Here is a 16,474-nt window from a genome sequence, read left to right as displayed (position 1 = left end):
TGAAACATTAAGAGATTAGCCTTAGGAACACCCTAGAAAATATATCCTCTTAAATTTCTAAGAAAAGAGCACAAGAGCGTAGATTACTAATATCCAAAGCAGTGACTCCAGAGTAGCTGGGATTACAGGCATGTGCCGCCACGCTTGGCTAATTTTTGTATTTTTAGTAGAGATGGGGTTTCGCCATGTTGGCCAGGCTGGTCTCGAACTCCTGACCTCAAGGATCTGCCAGCCTCAGCCTCTCAAAATTTAATGCAATGATGGAAATGTTCAATATTCCTGTTGTCCAATGGGTAGCCACTAGCCACATGTGGTTATTTAGGACTTGAAATGTAGCTAGTGCAACTGAGTGCATTTTTAATTGTATTTAATTTTTATTAAATTTAAATTTAATTAGACATACATGGTAGTGGCTACTCATTGCATAGTGCAGATCTGGAGAATGTAATGACTCCGTATTTCTGGAAATCATTGAAAGAAGTATAATAGGTAGTAGAAGAATCTGTAAGGCTATGGCAGTATCCTTTCAAAATGTAATAAAACAATCACAACAGGCCACCACTTGAAGCAAGGAAAAGTAGAATTCTTCATATATTAAGATACAATTAAAAACTTAGTTACAAATTATCACTTGTATAGTAATAACAGTCAAATTATTAATATATAACTATCATTTTAAGTGTTTACTACATGCCAGATATTGTGTTAAGTATTTCAAAGAACAGGAAGAGAGGAATACTTCCCCTAGAAATGGAAACTGGAAAACAGAAAAAAGATGCATCAAACACACTTCTGAAAACTCAATAAGAAAGGAGAGAACTCTCAGTTTTAGATAAATCATAATACTATGCCAATATGCAGAGAAATCAAAATAGAAAAGCTGTGAGCAGGACATCTGCTCACTGTGGTGATGAAGGACAAGCTACAGGGAGGCAGGAGACAGAGGATTCATCTGTGATGTGCCACTGATCAGCCACTCTCTCATTAACAAGTTTTTTGTTGTTGTTGTTGTTACTTTGTTTTGAGACGGAGTTTCACTCTTGTTGCTCAGGCTGGAGTGCAGTGGCACGATGTTGGCTCACTGCAACCTCTGCCTCACGGGTTCCAGCGATTCTCCTGCCTTAGCCTCCTGAGTAGCTGGGATTAGAGGTGCCTGCCACCAAGCCTGGCTAATTTTTTGTATTTTTAGTAGAGACAGGGTTTCATCATGTTGGCCAGGCTGGTCTTGAACTCCTGACCTCAGGTGATCCACTCGCCTCGGCCTCCCAAAGTGCTGGGATTACAAGGCATGAGACACCGCGCCCAGCCAAGTATTTCTAGCACATCTCAGCTGATTCTCTGCCTCCAGCTCTCCTTCATTTACTTTTACTTTATTAGGAGATAAGTATGATGAGATGTAATATTCTTCTGGAATGATCCACCAGAAGAAGGGGGAGGAAGGAAACTGGCCAATCTCTTTCTCAAAGAAAGCAATAAATCCTGTCTCCTCCATGTAGCAGAGGTGAACAAAGAAGATGGAGCATATCTCTTTGGTGTCCCCCTGCTCCACTTGCTTTGTAGTAACTATACATCTTTGTGTATGCACAGAGAAGAACCCATGAGAACAACAGTATTTCCTTTAACAAGTAATGCAGCTAGCAATAAGTGGCTAATGAAAATGCCATGACTTCCTTTGTCCTACAGGCAGTCCTAGTATTCTTTAACTATGTGGTGTGAGGCAGAGCATAAGAGAAGCTAATGCTTTTTGGAATGCTTCTGGCTCATGCTTCTTGAACAGAGAAGAAGTTCAGTGGTTCCTATAGTGCCACATCATAGTTCCTAGCAGACATATATGGATCTGATGTCATTAAATAAGCAATGCATCAGCATCATCATTATTCCAGTCAATATCTGGAATAAAGACGATGACAGTCCTGGATGCTCCATTCTTGCCAGTCCAAACATATCAGAAGTAGGATTTTATGTTTAATTCTAGGTCCTATATTTTGAATGAGATACAAATGCACAATCTCATTTAAAGGAAAGCAACAAGGAGAGTGAGAATTTAAGAAACTAGGGAAGGTTAACTAGAAGGAAAGACTCAGGGGAAACATGAGAGCTGTTTGCAAATATCTGGAGGGATTTCATGTAGGAGAGAGATGAGACTTGCTCTACTTGTTCAATATTACCCCAAGGGAGAGAATTAGAACCAGTGCGTGGAAGCTATAGGTAGATAGACTTCAGCACATTATTAGGAAGAACTTTCTGCCAGTCAGAGCTCTGTATCCAAAAGTGGGATAAGCTCTCTGGGAAGGAGAGGCATGAATTTGCCATCACTAAGGATGTGAAAGCAGAGGTAAAATAACCTACTGGTGAAGATACTAAATCATTAGGAGGAAGAGGGAGGCTGGACTGGGTAACCTTTAAAGTTCCTTCCAAATCTGAGACTCCGAATCTGAGTCCTGGTTTTTATAAACAACACTGTGCAAGTTCAGGTTTTGTAGCATGGACAGTATGTGTGTGCATGTATGTATGTGTGTATACAAATATATACAACACCAACTTTCTCTCTGAAGCCTTACAGAAGTGTGATATGGGGACAGAAGACATAACAACAGCATCATCACCACCATCATCTTTTTTCTCTTCTGCGTCTCCATCTACCATTTACTGGCACTGTGGTAGGCACTTTACATACCTTACATACCTAAGGTATCTTTTAAGTTAGCTAGTTTTTAAGAGACAGGGTCTCACCCTGTTGCTCAGGCTGGAGTACAGTGGCATGATCATAGCTCACTGCAGCCTCAAACTCCTTGACTCATGCGATCCTCCTACCTCAGCCTCCTGAGTGGCTAGGATTACCGGTGTGCATCAATGTGCCTGGCTAACTTTTTTATTTTTTGTAGAGGCGAGGTCTCACTATGTTATCCAGGCTGGTCTTGAACTCCTGGCCTCAAGCAATCCTCCTGTCTTGGCCTCCCAAAGTGCTGGGATTACAGGTGTGAGTTACCATGCCTGGCCCCCTTTTAAGTTCTATCATATTGCAGGTTTATGGGCAAGGCCCAGCTCAATTATTTCCACTGTAGCTACTACAACATAACTTGGCTGAAATCTCTTCCTTCTTTGAAGTAATGAACAATGTGTGTCTGCTTTATTTTACACAGTAAATATACTACTGACAAGTTAAGTGTAAATGCAATTTTTTATTAAAATTAAGTATATTTGAACATACCAAAATGGCTAGTTAAAAGCAATCTTTATAAAAATAAGTCCAAGGTTCACTGCAAAGTAATCTGCTCTATAAATTTAGATTTCATATATCGGATTTTCTCCTATACCATTTTGCCCTCTATTCAAGCCAACCATGTCAAAGTCACATTGTGGTCTTTTCCTTTGTGCTTACCACTCTGCTGGTATAAACATAGAACCATAGATTTGGAAGAAATGTTGAAAGTCATTTAGTTTAATGTCTCCTCCTCCTTCCATCTCCAATCCTACCATCTCTAGCCAATGTTTGCATTTGGTATACTTCTATTGGCAAAATTTTCATAGTGTATACATATTATTTTAACTTACATACAATATATATGTATTTTTTTAAAAAAAATTGTCCAAAGGGGTAAATATTTACCATAGCAATCATACAGGGTTGGACAGGAACCAGTCCTCTTAGGGAGACAGAATGAGAGAGAATGGTGTGTGTTATGACTTGACACCTCCACCAATTATAATACACTTGGGATACTAAGGTGTGTATATTTTTGTGGGAAGGCTGAATGCCCCTTACCTCCTTGAAAGTCACTGCTAATCTATATCTCAATTGGATATACCAGCTCTTCAAGTATTTTGGGACAGCTTTCATGTGTGCAAGGAAAAGTTAATTGCTTTCTGGTCTCATCAAGGTTAAACGCAATGATTGACTATATAACATATCTTACTGTATGACTATATAACATGTCTTAAGTATCTGCTTCCTTGCCCTGCCCATTCTGCCTAATCCATAGTATACTCTTCTAATTGGACACCCTGCCTTCCATCATTACTCTTTTATTGTCTGTTCATTTTCTTTTTACCATGTTGGGATAGCACCTTTCCCAATTACTTGGACTAAGTACCTTACTCCAAGCTTAAGGTATTTTTACCAAATACCTCCAGATTTCCTCTTCTCAATTATGAAGACTCTGCAGACTGACAGCCTGGGTTCAGATTTGGTTCTATCACTTACCAGTTGTATTAACTTGACCAAGTTAACTTAGCCTCCTGTGCCTGAGTTTCCTTCGCAGCAAAATAAAGACAATAATAGCAATTATCTCGTTTAGTTGTTGAGAGGATTAAATAGGAGACACACACACACACACACCACTTAGAACAGTACCTGGCACACAGTAAACACTCAGTCAATGTTAATTTATGTTGCTGCTTCCTTTTCCTTCATCATCATCCTTTGCTACTATTTAGGAAACTATTTTGCTGCAGGCCCGGAGTGTTTACTTCAAAATTTCCTTCCATTAGATTTGTGTTCCCTCTTTCTCAATCCAAACATTCTTGACATTTAATCTCTTCAGCATAGTTCTCTCTGACAAACTGGATTGGAGTGGAGCTTTCCTACCTAGCATACCTACTACTATGGCTGGTTTTCATTGCATTATGATGCACACTGATGCTTCACCAATTCACATTCCTCTTCTTTTCACATCCAAAGCCCACTCCTAGAGCAGGGGTTGGCAAACCTTTTCTGTAAAGGGCCAGATGGCAAATATTTTCAGTTTTACAGGACATATGGCCTCTGTTGCAACTGCTCAACTCTGTTATCATAGCATTAAGGCAGATATATAATACACTAACAAATGAACATGGCTATGTTCCAGTAAAACTTTATTTACAAAAAACTGGTGGCAGATAGATTTGGCCTGTGGGCCATAGACTGCCAACTACTAACCTAGAGGAATCCTTCCCTAAATAACTCAACCTGGCTCTGATCATTCCACTATTCTACCTCAAGCATACACTATATCGTTTTACATATATTTATGTGTTTCTAGGTATTTTTGTGTGGTCAGTCTCCCACTTAGAATACTGTACATACAGATCCTTATAAGGAAAGAACTGCAGCTCTTATTTTATTCATTAAACAAAATACATCTGAGCTGAGTAACAAAATCTAAGCCTAGTAGTCACATGTTAAAGACACAAAGACAAATAAGTGTAAGTCCCTGTTCATGCTCACAAAGAACTCACAGATTAGTAGGAAAGATAGCAATTCAAATATACAATCATCGTGTGATTTTTGCTATACAGAGATTTCATCAGAGCACTTTTTATAGCAAATCTCTGTATAACCTAAAGTATAATAATAATAATAATAATAATAATAAAAGAAAAAAAAAAGTGCTCTGGGAAAACAGAAGGGAATGATTAACTTTGCCAGGTGTTGGGGAGGGTTGAGGAAAGCTTCATGGAGGAGATGAAGTTGAGCTAGGATTATCTGAAGAAAGACAAATAGGCATTTCAGGCATTCTTCCTAATTATGTGGAATTGAACATAGAAATGGAAATGGACAATGTGTTTGGACAATGCTAGCCATTTATTACAGATGAAAAGGGACAAAGTAAGCTACAGGGACAGATGACAGAAACTGAATGAGCTGAGGCTAGAAAAGTAGAAAGGAGGCACCTTGTAAAGAATTTTGCTTGCTATACTAAGCCAATGGTATATTACATATTGAGGACTCTGGTATCATCCCAAGATTATATGTTAGATATTGAAGGTCAAGATCTGAATTATTTATGATACTTAACATCCATAAAGGGGTTTTAACACTTTTTCATAGACTTTTACATACATTATTTCCAATGTTCATACAGCTTGCATACTTACATGTCTACTAAATTCTGACACTGATTACGAACTTACAAGGCAGTGGAAAGGTTAAGACTTAGAGGCAAAAGATCTGGGCTTTATCTTACAGCTATTAGTTACAGGATTTTGAATAAGTCTCTTAGCCCATTATTGTTTCTATAAAACAGGATTAATAACAGTACTCTACACATACTTTTAAGTAGTGTAGAGTAGTTTGCACATTATAAACGCACATATAATTTGTAAAAATTGCAGAATAAAATGTCAAGAAAGGGGAAGCTTTTTTCATTTGCTCTGTTTTTTGTGACACATATATTCACACACAGCCTAATAGAGGATAACTCTCTATTTCTATTATGTATAAATACAGGTTCTGACCTTTCCAAGGATCTGATTTTTGCATGGTTCAGCTATATCAAATAGGAAATCATTCTTCCTTAGTACGATGTAGAAATCTAAAAGCGAAAGACAGAAAAAAATAGAAATATGAACTACTGTAGATCAAAGAAGATATGCAGTGAAATTAGATTTCATCAGAGGAAGCCAGAAGGCTGGTTACCCAGACAGGGCTTCTCAAGGGCAGCAATTTGGTTAAGTTTCCAATTTCCAGGATACTTTCCTCAGCTTTATGAGTTCAGAACCCTGATTCTGTTAAAAATGGAACAGACTCTTTTGGATAAAGCTGTAGGTCATTACACAATAATGGGTAAACTAGAATGTTAATTTATTAATTTACTGTGAGAAATATAACCGCCTAAAATATTTACTGGTACGTGACCAGGGCCATTCGACTTTAAAGGTACATCTACACAGGAACCAAATGAGAATCAGCTTTCTTGGGCAGTGTGGAACCAGAGTAAGAAGTTGTTTGTCTAACTCAGAAGTTCGCAAACCTTTTCTATAAAGGGCCAGATAGGCTGGGCATGGTGGCTCACGCCTATAATCCTAGCACTTTGGGAGGCCAAGGTGGGTGGATTGGGAGTTCAAGTCCAGCCTGACCAACATGGAGAACCCCACCTCTACTAAAAATACAAAATTAGCTGGGCTTGGTGGCGCATGCCTGTAATCCCACCTACCGGGGAGGCTGAGGCAGGAGAATCACTTGAACCTGGGAGGTGGAGGTTGTGGTGAGCTAAGATCATACCACTGCACTCCAGCCTGGGCAACAAGATTGAAACTCCGTCTCAAAAAAAAAAAAAAAAAAAAGGCCAGATAATAAATATTTGCAGCTTACCAGGCCGTGTGGCCTCTATTGAAACATGAAAGTAGCCATAGATAATATCGATAATACAGAAATGAAATGGGCATGGCTGTGTTCCAATAAAACTTTAATTTCAAAAACAGCCCTTAAGAATGCAAAAATCCTCAACAAAATACTAGCAAGCAAAATTTAGTAGCGTAGTAAAAGCATACACAATTACCAAGTGAGGTTTATTCCCAGAATATAAGGATGGTTCAACATATGAAAATCAATCAACGTAATATACCATAAATAGAATGAAGTAAAAAAAAAAAAAGGCACACGGTAACGTCAATGTAGAGAAAGCATTTGACAAAATTTAATGTGCTTTATAATGAAAATACACAATAAACTAAGAATAGAAGGGAACTTCTTCAACATAATAAAGGCCATATATTAAAAACTCACAGCTAATATTATACTCAATGGTGAAAGACTGAAAGCTTTTCCCCTAAGATTAGGAATAGGACAAAGATAGCCACTTTCACCATTTCTATTAAACATAGTACTGGAAGTTCTAGCTAAAGTAATTAGGCAAGAAAAAGGAATTAAAGGCATTCAGATTTTGAAAGGAAGAAGTAAAATGATCTCTGTTTGCAGATGATATGCTCTTATATGTAGGAAACTCTACAGATTCCACAAAAAAGCTGTTAGAGCTAATAAATGAATTCAGCAAAGTTGCAGGATACAAAGTCACACACAAAGTGTAGTTGCATTTCTATATGCTAGCAATGAACAGTGTGCAAAGAAAATTAAGAAAATAATTCCATTTAAATAGTATCAAAAAGAATAAAATATTTAGGAATAAATTTAACTAACACGGCTAAAGACTTGTACACTGAAAACTACAAAATATTGCAGAAAGAAGTTAAAGAAGATGTAAGTAAATGAAAAGATATTCTGTTCTGTGTTCATGAACTGAAAGACTAATATTGTTAAGATGGCAATACTATCCAAAGCAATCTACAGATTCAACGCAATCCCTATCAAAATCCAAATGGCATTTTTGCACAAATAGAAAAAGTTGTCCTAAAAAATTCACAAAGAATCTTAAAGGATTCCAAATAGCTCAAACAATCTTGAAAAAAAGAACAAAGTTAGAAAACTTATACTTTCTAATTCTAAAACGTACTACAAAGCTACAGTAATCAAAATAGTATAGTATTGGCATAAGGATAGATAAATAGACCAATGTAATAAAACAGAGAGCTCAAAAATAGTTAATTTTCAATAAAAGTCCCAAGACCATTTAATGGGAAAAGGACACTCTTCAACAAACAGGTCTGGGAAAACTGAATATCCACATGCAGGAGAATGAAGTTGAATACTTACCTTATACCATATACAAAAAAATTAACTCAAAATTTATCAATGACCTAAATAAATGTAAGAGCTAAAACTATAAAACTCTTAGAAGAAAACATAGGGGAAAATCTTTAACATTTTAGATTTGGCAATGACTATAGGATATGACAAATAAAACACAGGCAACAAAACAGAAAACAGATAAATTGGACTTCACCAAAATGAAAAACTTTTGTGCATCAAAAGATCCTATCATGAGAGTGAAAAGACAGCCCACAGAATCGGAGACAATACTTGCAAATCATGTTTGTAGTTTGTCAATATCCAAAATACACACGGAACTCCTATAATTCAACAACAAGAAGAACAAAAAACCTAAACAACCCAATTCAAAAATGGGCAAAAGATAATTCTCCAAAGAAGATATACAGATGGCCAATAACCACATGAAAAGATGCTCAGCATGAATAATCATTAAAGATGGCCAATAACCACATGAAAAGATGCTCAGCATCAATAATCATTAAAGAAATGCAAAAATACCTACAATAATATACTATTTCACACTTATTAGGATGGCTCTTATAAAAAAAGGAAAATAACAAGTGCTGGTGAGGATACGGGAAAACTGGAACCATCGTGCATTGCTGGTGGGAATGTAAAATGGTACAGCTGCTGTGGAAAATGGTTGGCAGTTCTTCAAAAAGTCAAATGTGGAATTATCATATGATCCAGCAATTCCACCCCTAGTTATATACCCAAAAGAATTTAAAGCAGGGATTCAAACACACCTGTGCACCAATGTTCATAGCAGCATGATTCACAATAGCCAAAAGTGGGAAACAATCTAAGTTTCCATCAACAGATGATTGGATAAACAAAACAGATGATTGGATATACACATACAATGGAAAACTCAGCCATAAAAAGGAATGCAATTCTGATAAATGCTACAACATGGATGAACCTTGAAGGCATTGTGCTAAGTGAAACTGGCCAGACACAAAAGGACAACTACTGTACTATTCTACTTACATGAGGAACCTATAATAGGTAAATTTATAGAGATGGAAAGTTAAATAAGGGTTACCAGGGAACTGGTGGAAAGAGGAGAGTTATATTTAATGGGTACAGAATTTCTGTTTGGGATGATTTAAAAAAATTCTAGGGATGGATAATGGTGAAGGCTACACACACTATAAATGTACTTAATGTCTTAAGATGGTAAACTTTAAGTTTATGTATATTTTGCCACAATTAAAAAAAAAAAACAGGCAACAGATGGATGTGCATCAGTGTTTGATAGCCTCATTCAACCGTCTTGCAAAAGGAACACAAAGAGCTTCATGGGGACTTTCAAGAAATCCAATCTTGAGCCACAGAATTCCTTTTCCTTGGCAGTCCTAGATGTAGTCCTCTATCAACTTTCTTTATGACTTCCTGTTTAACATGTTTCCAAATTGTTTATCTTCTAATAAACATATTCCTTCTCTGGGTAATGTTACTATCTATACATAGCATGCAGTACAGATGGGCTTTGGGCTTGAATACTAACCTTGTCACTAGCTATGTAAACTTGGACAGGTTACTAAGTGTCTCTGGACCTCAATTTCTACATCTTTAAAATGGAAGTAATAGTGCCTACCCCAAGGTTAGGAAACGTTCAATGTCATGATCTATTTTCATGAATTAATGTAAGTAAGTGTCTGATATATAGAGGGTGCTGCCTCAGCCCCCTAACACTTTGTCATATTACTGATCGCTGATGAAGTCACAGTCCATTCTTTGTCTCTTGGCTCCAACTGAATCCATATGATCATCACCACAGTTCTCTGGGGTTTAGAGGGGCTTGCTAGCATCTCCATCAGAGAGACTTCCTCTCAAAGCCAATGTCCAAAACACAAAAAGCAAGTGTGGACAAACTCATTTTCTATCTACCCCCACAAAGCAGAAGCCTGTCTTTATAGCAGGAGTCCACCCTCTGTGAGGGCAGAGATTGTCATAGGCTTATTTTATATCCCACACATAGTCTAGCAGTGCTTAGCAGAAGAAGTAACTTCCTCAGTTTTTAAAATTTGAATTTTCAAGAATTGTTTTTTATAACAGGAGCTTTCATAAATTTTCTAGTATATAAGTCTACTTCTACCCTTGTAGTACAAAAATAGTTAAGATAAAAACAATAAGCATGGTTCTCTTTTAGCAACAAGAACCCAAGGAAAAACTGTAAGGTGCTACAGGGTGTGACAGTGACCATTTCAAAGCCCACCACACTATAACTGGATTGCATTAAAAGTGCAAGAAATAACAGAATATGTCCAATATTTCACCGTTAAAAAGTAAATGATAAAGTCTGTCTGATATTCGACAAGATCGTGTTACACAAATCAGGGAAATCTTCATGTGAAAAGCAAAACATCACCAAATTATCTAAAGATCAGAGAATGGTATATACTCCTAGATGACACTGACATTCAATTTCACCTTGCCTGACTGACCTAAACTCCTCCAACCACACCAATTGGGATTATCATCAGTATATATTTATTAAACATGCCAAGGTATAAAACTGGAATTAGGAAAAAGGGACTATTACAGAACAAAGAAATGGAAAGATTACAAGGAAAAGAGGCTAGGATCATTCTGTTAAAATAAATTTTCATGTTGTTAACCTAAAGAACCATCATAGCAGAAGAGAATCAACTATGTGTTAGGCACTTTAAAAATAACTTCTTATTAAACTATAACATTATTACCCAAAAGTGCATAAATCATAAGTATACAAGCTTAGTGAATTTTTATAATGTATCTCCAAACCAAGAAAGAGCACATTACTAGCACCCCAATAAATATCCCCTGTGCCCTCCCCTCCTGGTTACTGCTCCACCCAAGAGTAGCCATTGTCTTGACTTCTATCACCGTAGGTTAGTTTTGCCTGTTTTGAATGTTATATAAATGAAATCATATCATATGTACTCTTTTATGTCCACTTCCTTCCACTCAACATTTTGTTTTGTGAGAGTCATCCACTGTGCTCCTGGCAGGTGTTTTTATTACTTGACTTAAAGCACGCAACAATTCTGGCATTACTGTTCCCATTTACATTTTTTTTAAGCTGAACTTTGGAAGTTAAGGATTAAGGCACCCATGGTCACTCAACTTCTAAATGCAAAAGCTAATATTAAAGGTTGTCTGATTTCAGAAAACCAAATATCACATGTACTTGTTTATAAGTGGGAGCTAAATATCAGGTACACATGAACATAAAAGTAAGACTAATACACACTAGGGACTCCACAATAGGGGGTAGGGGTGGGAGGATGCTGAAAACTTCCTATTGGGTACTGTGTTCACTATCTGGGTGATGAACTCAATGGAAGCCCAAACCTCAGCATCATGCAATATACCCTTGTAACAAACCTGCACATGTACCCCCTGAATCTAAATTAAAATTCAAATCAAAGAAAGATTGATTTCAAAGTCCATCCTCTTTTTGGTTTCCTTATGCCTGCCTAGTATAGTTTAAAACAAGAAGACTATGCCTAGTTTACTTATCATAGACCATATACAGTGTGTATGTACAGAGGCTTGGCAAATAGGCAAATCTTAAACAAATGTAAAAAAGTATTATTAGTGCAAGGAAGGAACTAATTGGCACTGGCTTTCAGATCTTTTTTGATTGTGATCCACAGACTTAAATCTAGGTGTTTTTTACAACTGTATACATTCCTGGAAACCTCACAATTCTATAAAAATAATGCTTGTGGCCGGGCGCAGTGGCTCATGCCTGTAATCCCAGCACTTTGGGAGGCTGAGGCGGGTGGATCACAAGGTCAGGAGATCGAGACCATCCTGGCTAACATGGTGAAACCCCGTCTCTACTAAAAATACAAAAAAACATTAGCTGGGTGTGGTGGTAGGCACCTGTAGTCCCAGCTACTCGGGAGGCCGAGGCCGGAGAATGGTGTGAACCCAGGAGGCGGAGCTTGCAGTGAGCTGAGACTGCGCCACTGCACTCCAGCCTGAGAGCGAAACTCGTCTCAAAAAAATATATAAATAAATAAATATAATAATAATAATAATAATAATGCTTGTAAGAAAAACAGAGTTAGGAATAGACACTAAAAACCCATGGAACTTTGTACCCTTTACACATGCACACATACACATACTAAATTAGTCTCATTAAACTAAATTAAAGGGAAGAAGGGGTATGATCCATTTTAATTTCCAACTAAAATAATTTTTAAAAACAAAACTTTAATCTATAATGGAACAATCCTGTAGCTCTCCAGAACATTACTCTTCTTAGAATGGCTTTTTCTCTAAGGTTTTCTGGAGTGAAGATTTGAATGCATGTCACCATCTACAAACAGGAGTCACCTACTAAAAGCTTTTCATGGTAACAAAATGAAAAGCTGAGGTCTCACTCATATGGCTTTGGGGACAGGTAAGAAATTACTAACCTGTACCATTTTTTTTAATCAGTTCACACACTGCCTAAGCAGACCGTTGAAAGATGTCAATGTTACAAGGGACCAGAGATCTCAAGATCAACTTCAACCTCTTAGAATCTAATAGGTTAGAATCCTATATAGAAAACTATCTCCTTGGACAAAGAGCTCTGACAGTAGATTAGATCCTCAACTACTTGGGCCATGAAGATGGGTAAATAAAGTAATTTGAGCTTGACAGAACAGCATCCATAAACCATTCTGTAAATCCCCTCTAAAGTCTCAGATTCTTATCTTTTAAAAACTGAGGGAGTTATAAATCCATGGCATTATCTGGGATCTTATATGAATCCCACAGAATTACAAACTTGAGGGTAAACATGGTATCTCTGCATCAAGAAACTGAGATGAAAGATCTAGATTTGGCCTGGTTCATTCTACTACTGAGAAGTCACTTCCTCAGGGCTGCCATTTCCTCAACAGAAAAACAGAAGGTTAGAACTCAAGTGTTCTCTTAGTGCCGTCCCAGGTGGGTCCCACATTTACTGCAAACTAGCTGCATGCCTGTTTCCTCATCATTCACCTCTACAAGTATCTGATTTTATGGCTTCACAGAAAATTGAAATAAGGAACCTTATCAAGTGATATTAGTTGTCTTCAATGAGCAACTTAAGCAATTGCCTTGACACTCATTTCTGGTTGGGAAACTCTGAGACTACCTCTTTTCTCACCAAAAAGGGGCTTCCAGTGAAATGTGTATCCTGTGACTCCGAAATGGTAAAGAACTCAGGAAGGGGCTCTCTTCTCTAGAGAAGTGACTTAAGAGGGCAAGAAATAATCTTTGAAAGGTAATAGGTATTTGGCTAAGGCATATCATTGATTTTTTTAAAATTAATTTAAGGCAATGTAAAAAGAATATAGAACAAGCAATCTTAAACAGCTCAGGCAGAATAGTGCTCAGTATTTACTAGGAACCTTCTTCATGCCAACTCCTGAGAGTAATGCCTCTTTAAACAACTCAGGAAACCTTTGTATGCAAGCACAGAACTAGCAGGAACCAAGAGGCATGAGAAAAAAAACACATGTCCAGTTTCACTTCAGAGACCAAAGTTTATGGTTATTTAGCTTTTTGAGTTTTTTTATTTTTGAGACAGAGTCTCACTCTTGGTGGCCAGGCTGGAGTGCAGTGGCACGATCTTGGCTCACTGCAAGACCTGGGTTTAAGTGATTCTCCTGTCTTAGCCTCCCGAGTAGCTGGGATTACAGGTGCCCACAACCACGCCCGGCTAATTTTCGTATTTTTAGTAGAGACGGGGTTTCACCATGTTGGCCAGGCTGGTCTCAAACTCCTGACCTTGTGATCTGCCTGCCTTGGCCTCCCAAAGTGCTGGGATTACAGGCATGAGCCAACGTGCCCAGCCTTTTTTTTTTTCCCTCCCAGAAATTTACCTTTTAGAACACAAGATGCCTTCCTCAACTTCCTCAGCTTTTGACCTAGTAATTCATCCCTTACTTTCATAAAATCTACTTTAATTCTTTCTCACTTTAAGCCTCTGGAGTCCATTGGACCAGGATTCGTGGTAGACTTTACTGTAATTTTATATGGTAGTACCATACTATTTAATAGTGTAGAGAACTCCAAAAATTTATTTCATCAAAATCATTAATGGGTGTCTAACCTTGTTAAATTTAGTGCAATTCATAACTTTTTGCACCTGGACACTCCTGAAGAATACAAACTCTTATCAGTGAGGGCAGGCTCACCAAGAGCACTGATTTTCAGCAAGGGAATAGGAGGTAGGAGTAATATGATGGGGAGGGAGGCTCCACTGGATGAAGGTGTTTCAGAATCTCTAGAGGTATTTGTGTAATTAGCAAAAGCACCTCTCCTAGTCTATATGCTTCTCCTACTACCCTTCCCCTGACCCAGGGTCTAGAACAGTGCTATCCAACAGAAATATAAGCGTAATGTTCAGTATTTATTAAATAAAATGCATTATTAAAATTATTTTCACTTGTTTCTTTTAACTTTTAAAAATATGATTACTGGAAAAATATAAAATTACATAGGTGGCTTTTACATTTTTCTAGTAGTCATATTTTTAAAAGTTTTAAAAAAAGAAACAAGTGCAAAATGATTTTAATAATGCATTTTATTTAACCCAATATATCAAAATATTATTTTGGCAAGTAATCATAAAAATCATTAATTAAAATACATTATTTGTATAGTATCTTTAAAATCTGGTATACATTTACACTTATAGCTTACCTCAATTCAGATGCTAAATTTTCATCACAAATACTTGATCCATATTTCAATTTCGTAAATTTACACTTGAAAAAGAAAATTCACATATCTAAATTGTTTCAAACATACTTAAAATTTTTCTAATACCTGAATTGAGATCCGTTTTTAATTTTAAATTTACTTAAAATTAAATAAAATTAAAAATTCATTACATCCAGTCATATTAACCACATGGCTATCAAAAACACAGTTCTAAAGGAAATATAAAATTAAACATCTATTAAGTACTTATTATGTGCCAAGCACTGCTCTAAGCACATTCCATGTATTATGCTGTGTTGGGAACAAGCCCCCCCAAAATCTGGTCATAAACTGGTCCCAAAACTGGCCATAAACAAAATCTCTGCAGCACTGTGACTTGTTCATGATGGCCATAACACCCACGCTGGAAGGTTGTGGGTTTACTGGAATGAAGGCAAGGAACACCTGGCCCACCCAGGGTGGAAAACCACTTAAAGGCATTCTTAAGCCACCAACAATAGCATGAGCGATGTGTGCCTTAAGGACATGCTCCTGCTGCAGTTAACTAGCCCAACCTATTCCTTTATTCTGGCCATCCCTTCGTTTCCCATAAGGGATACTTTTAGTTAATCGAATATCTATAGAAACAATGCTAATGACTGGCTTGCTGTTAATAAATACATGGGTAAATCTCTGTTTGGGGCTCTCAGCTCTGAAGGCTGTGAGACCCCTGATTTCCCACTTCACACCTCTATATTTCTGTGTGTCTTTAATTCCTCTAGCGCCGCTGGGTTAGGGTCTCCCCGACCGAGCTGGTCTCAGCAATGTTGTTCAATTTTCACTAGTCTATAAGGCAGGCACTATTATTATCTGTAGGCACTATTATTATCTTCATTTTAATGATGAGAAACCAGTGCAGAGAGATGTCTTATAATTTGCCCAAGGTTACACAGTTGGTACATGGTGGAGCTGGGAATCAAAACAATGGAATCTGGCCAAATTTCTTGTCTCTTAGGCTTAGGATTTTTCAAGGAAAACTGGGCTATTTAGTATGCCTTAGCAGCAAATGCAATCTTTTTCCTGTGTTTGAATTACAGGTTCTCAGTATTGACCTATTTTCTTCCCTATATGATCCTGTCCTGACTATATGTTAAGGTAAATTAGATCATATCACTCTCCAGCTTAAAATCTCCCAAAGGCTCCCCATAGCACTTTAAGTCAAATCCAAGTACCTTATCCTGGCCCACATAGTCCTGCATCATCTGACCCCTACTTACCTCTCCTACTTCATCTCCTACGGCTCTCACCTTTTGCTTTGCTCCAGCTATACTGGTCCTCTCAGCTCCTGCTGGCGGCCAAGTTCCTTAT

General features: G+C 37.4%; 1 protein-coding gene across 15 annotated transcripts in view; it reads right to left on the bottom strand.

Moving 5' to 3' along the window:
* Positions 1-16,474, bottom strand: part of SCMH1 (Scm polycomb group protein homolog 1) — a 243,372-nt gene that overhangs the window by 192,001 nt on the left and 34,897 nt on the right. For 3 of the 15 annotated variants that reach the window (XM_054537252.2, XM_063713073.1, XM_024254599.3), the window contains exon 2: positions 6,217-6,293. The exons of the other annotated variants lie outside the window; for them this stretch is intronic. The gene's annotated coding sequence lies outside the window, so the exon portion shown is untranslated. The remainder of the gene's footprint in view (positions 1-6,216; positions 6,294-16,474) is intronic. 15 annotated transcript variants of the gene reach the window in all.

This window comes from Pongo abelii, chromosome 1 (assembly GCF_028885655.2).
Source record: "Pongo abelii isolate AG06213 chromosome 1, NHGRI_mPonAbe1-v2.0_pri, whole genome shotgun sequence".
NCBI lineage: Eukaryota > Metazoa > Chordata > Mammalia > Primates > Hominidae > Pongo > Pongo abelii.
The sequence above is the reverse complement of the archived record's forward strand: the minus strand, read 5'-3'. Positions and strand labels throughout refer to the sequence as shown.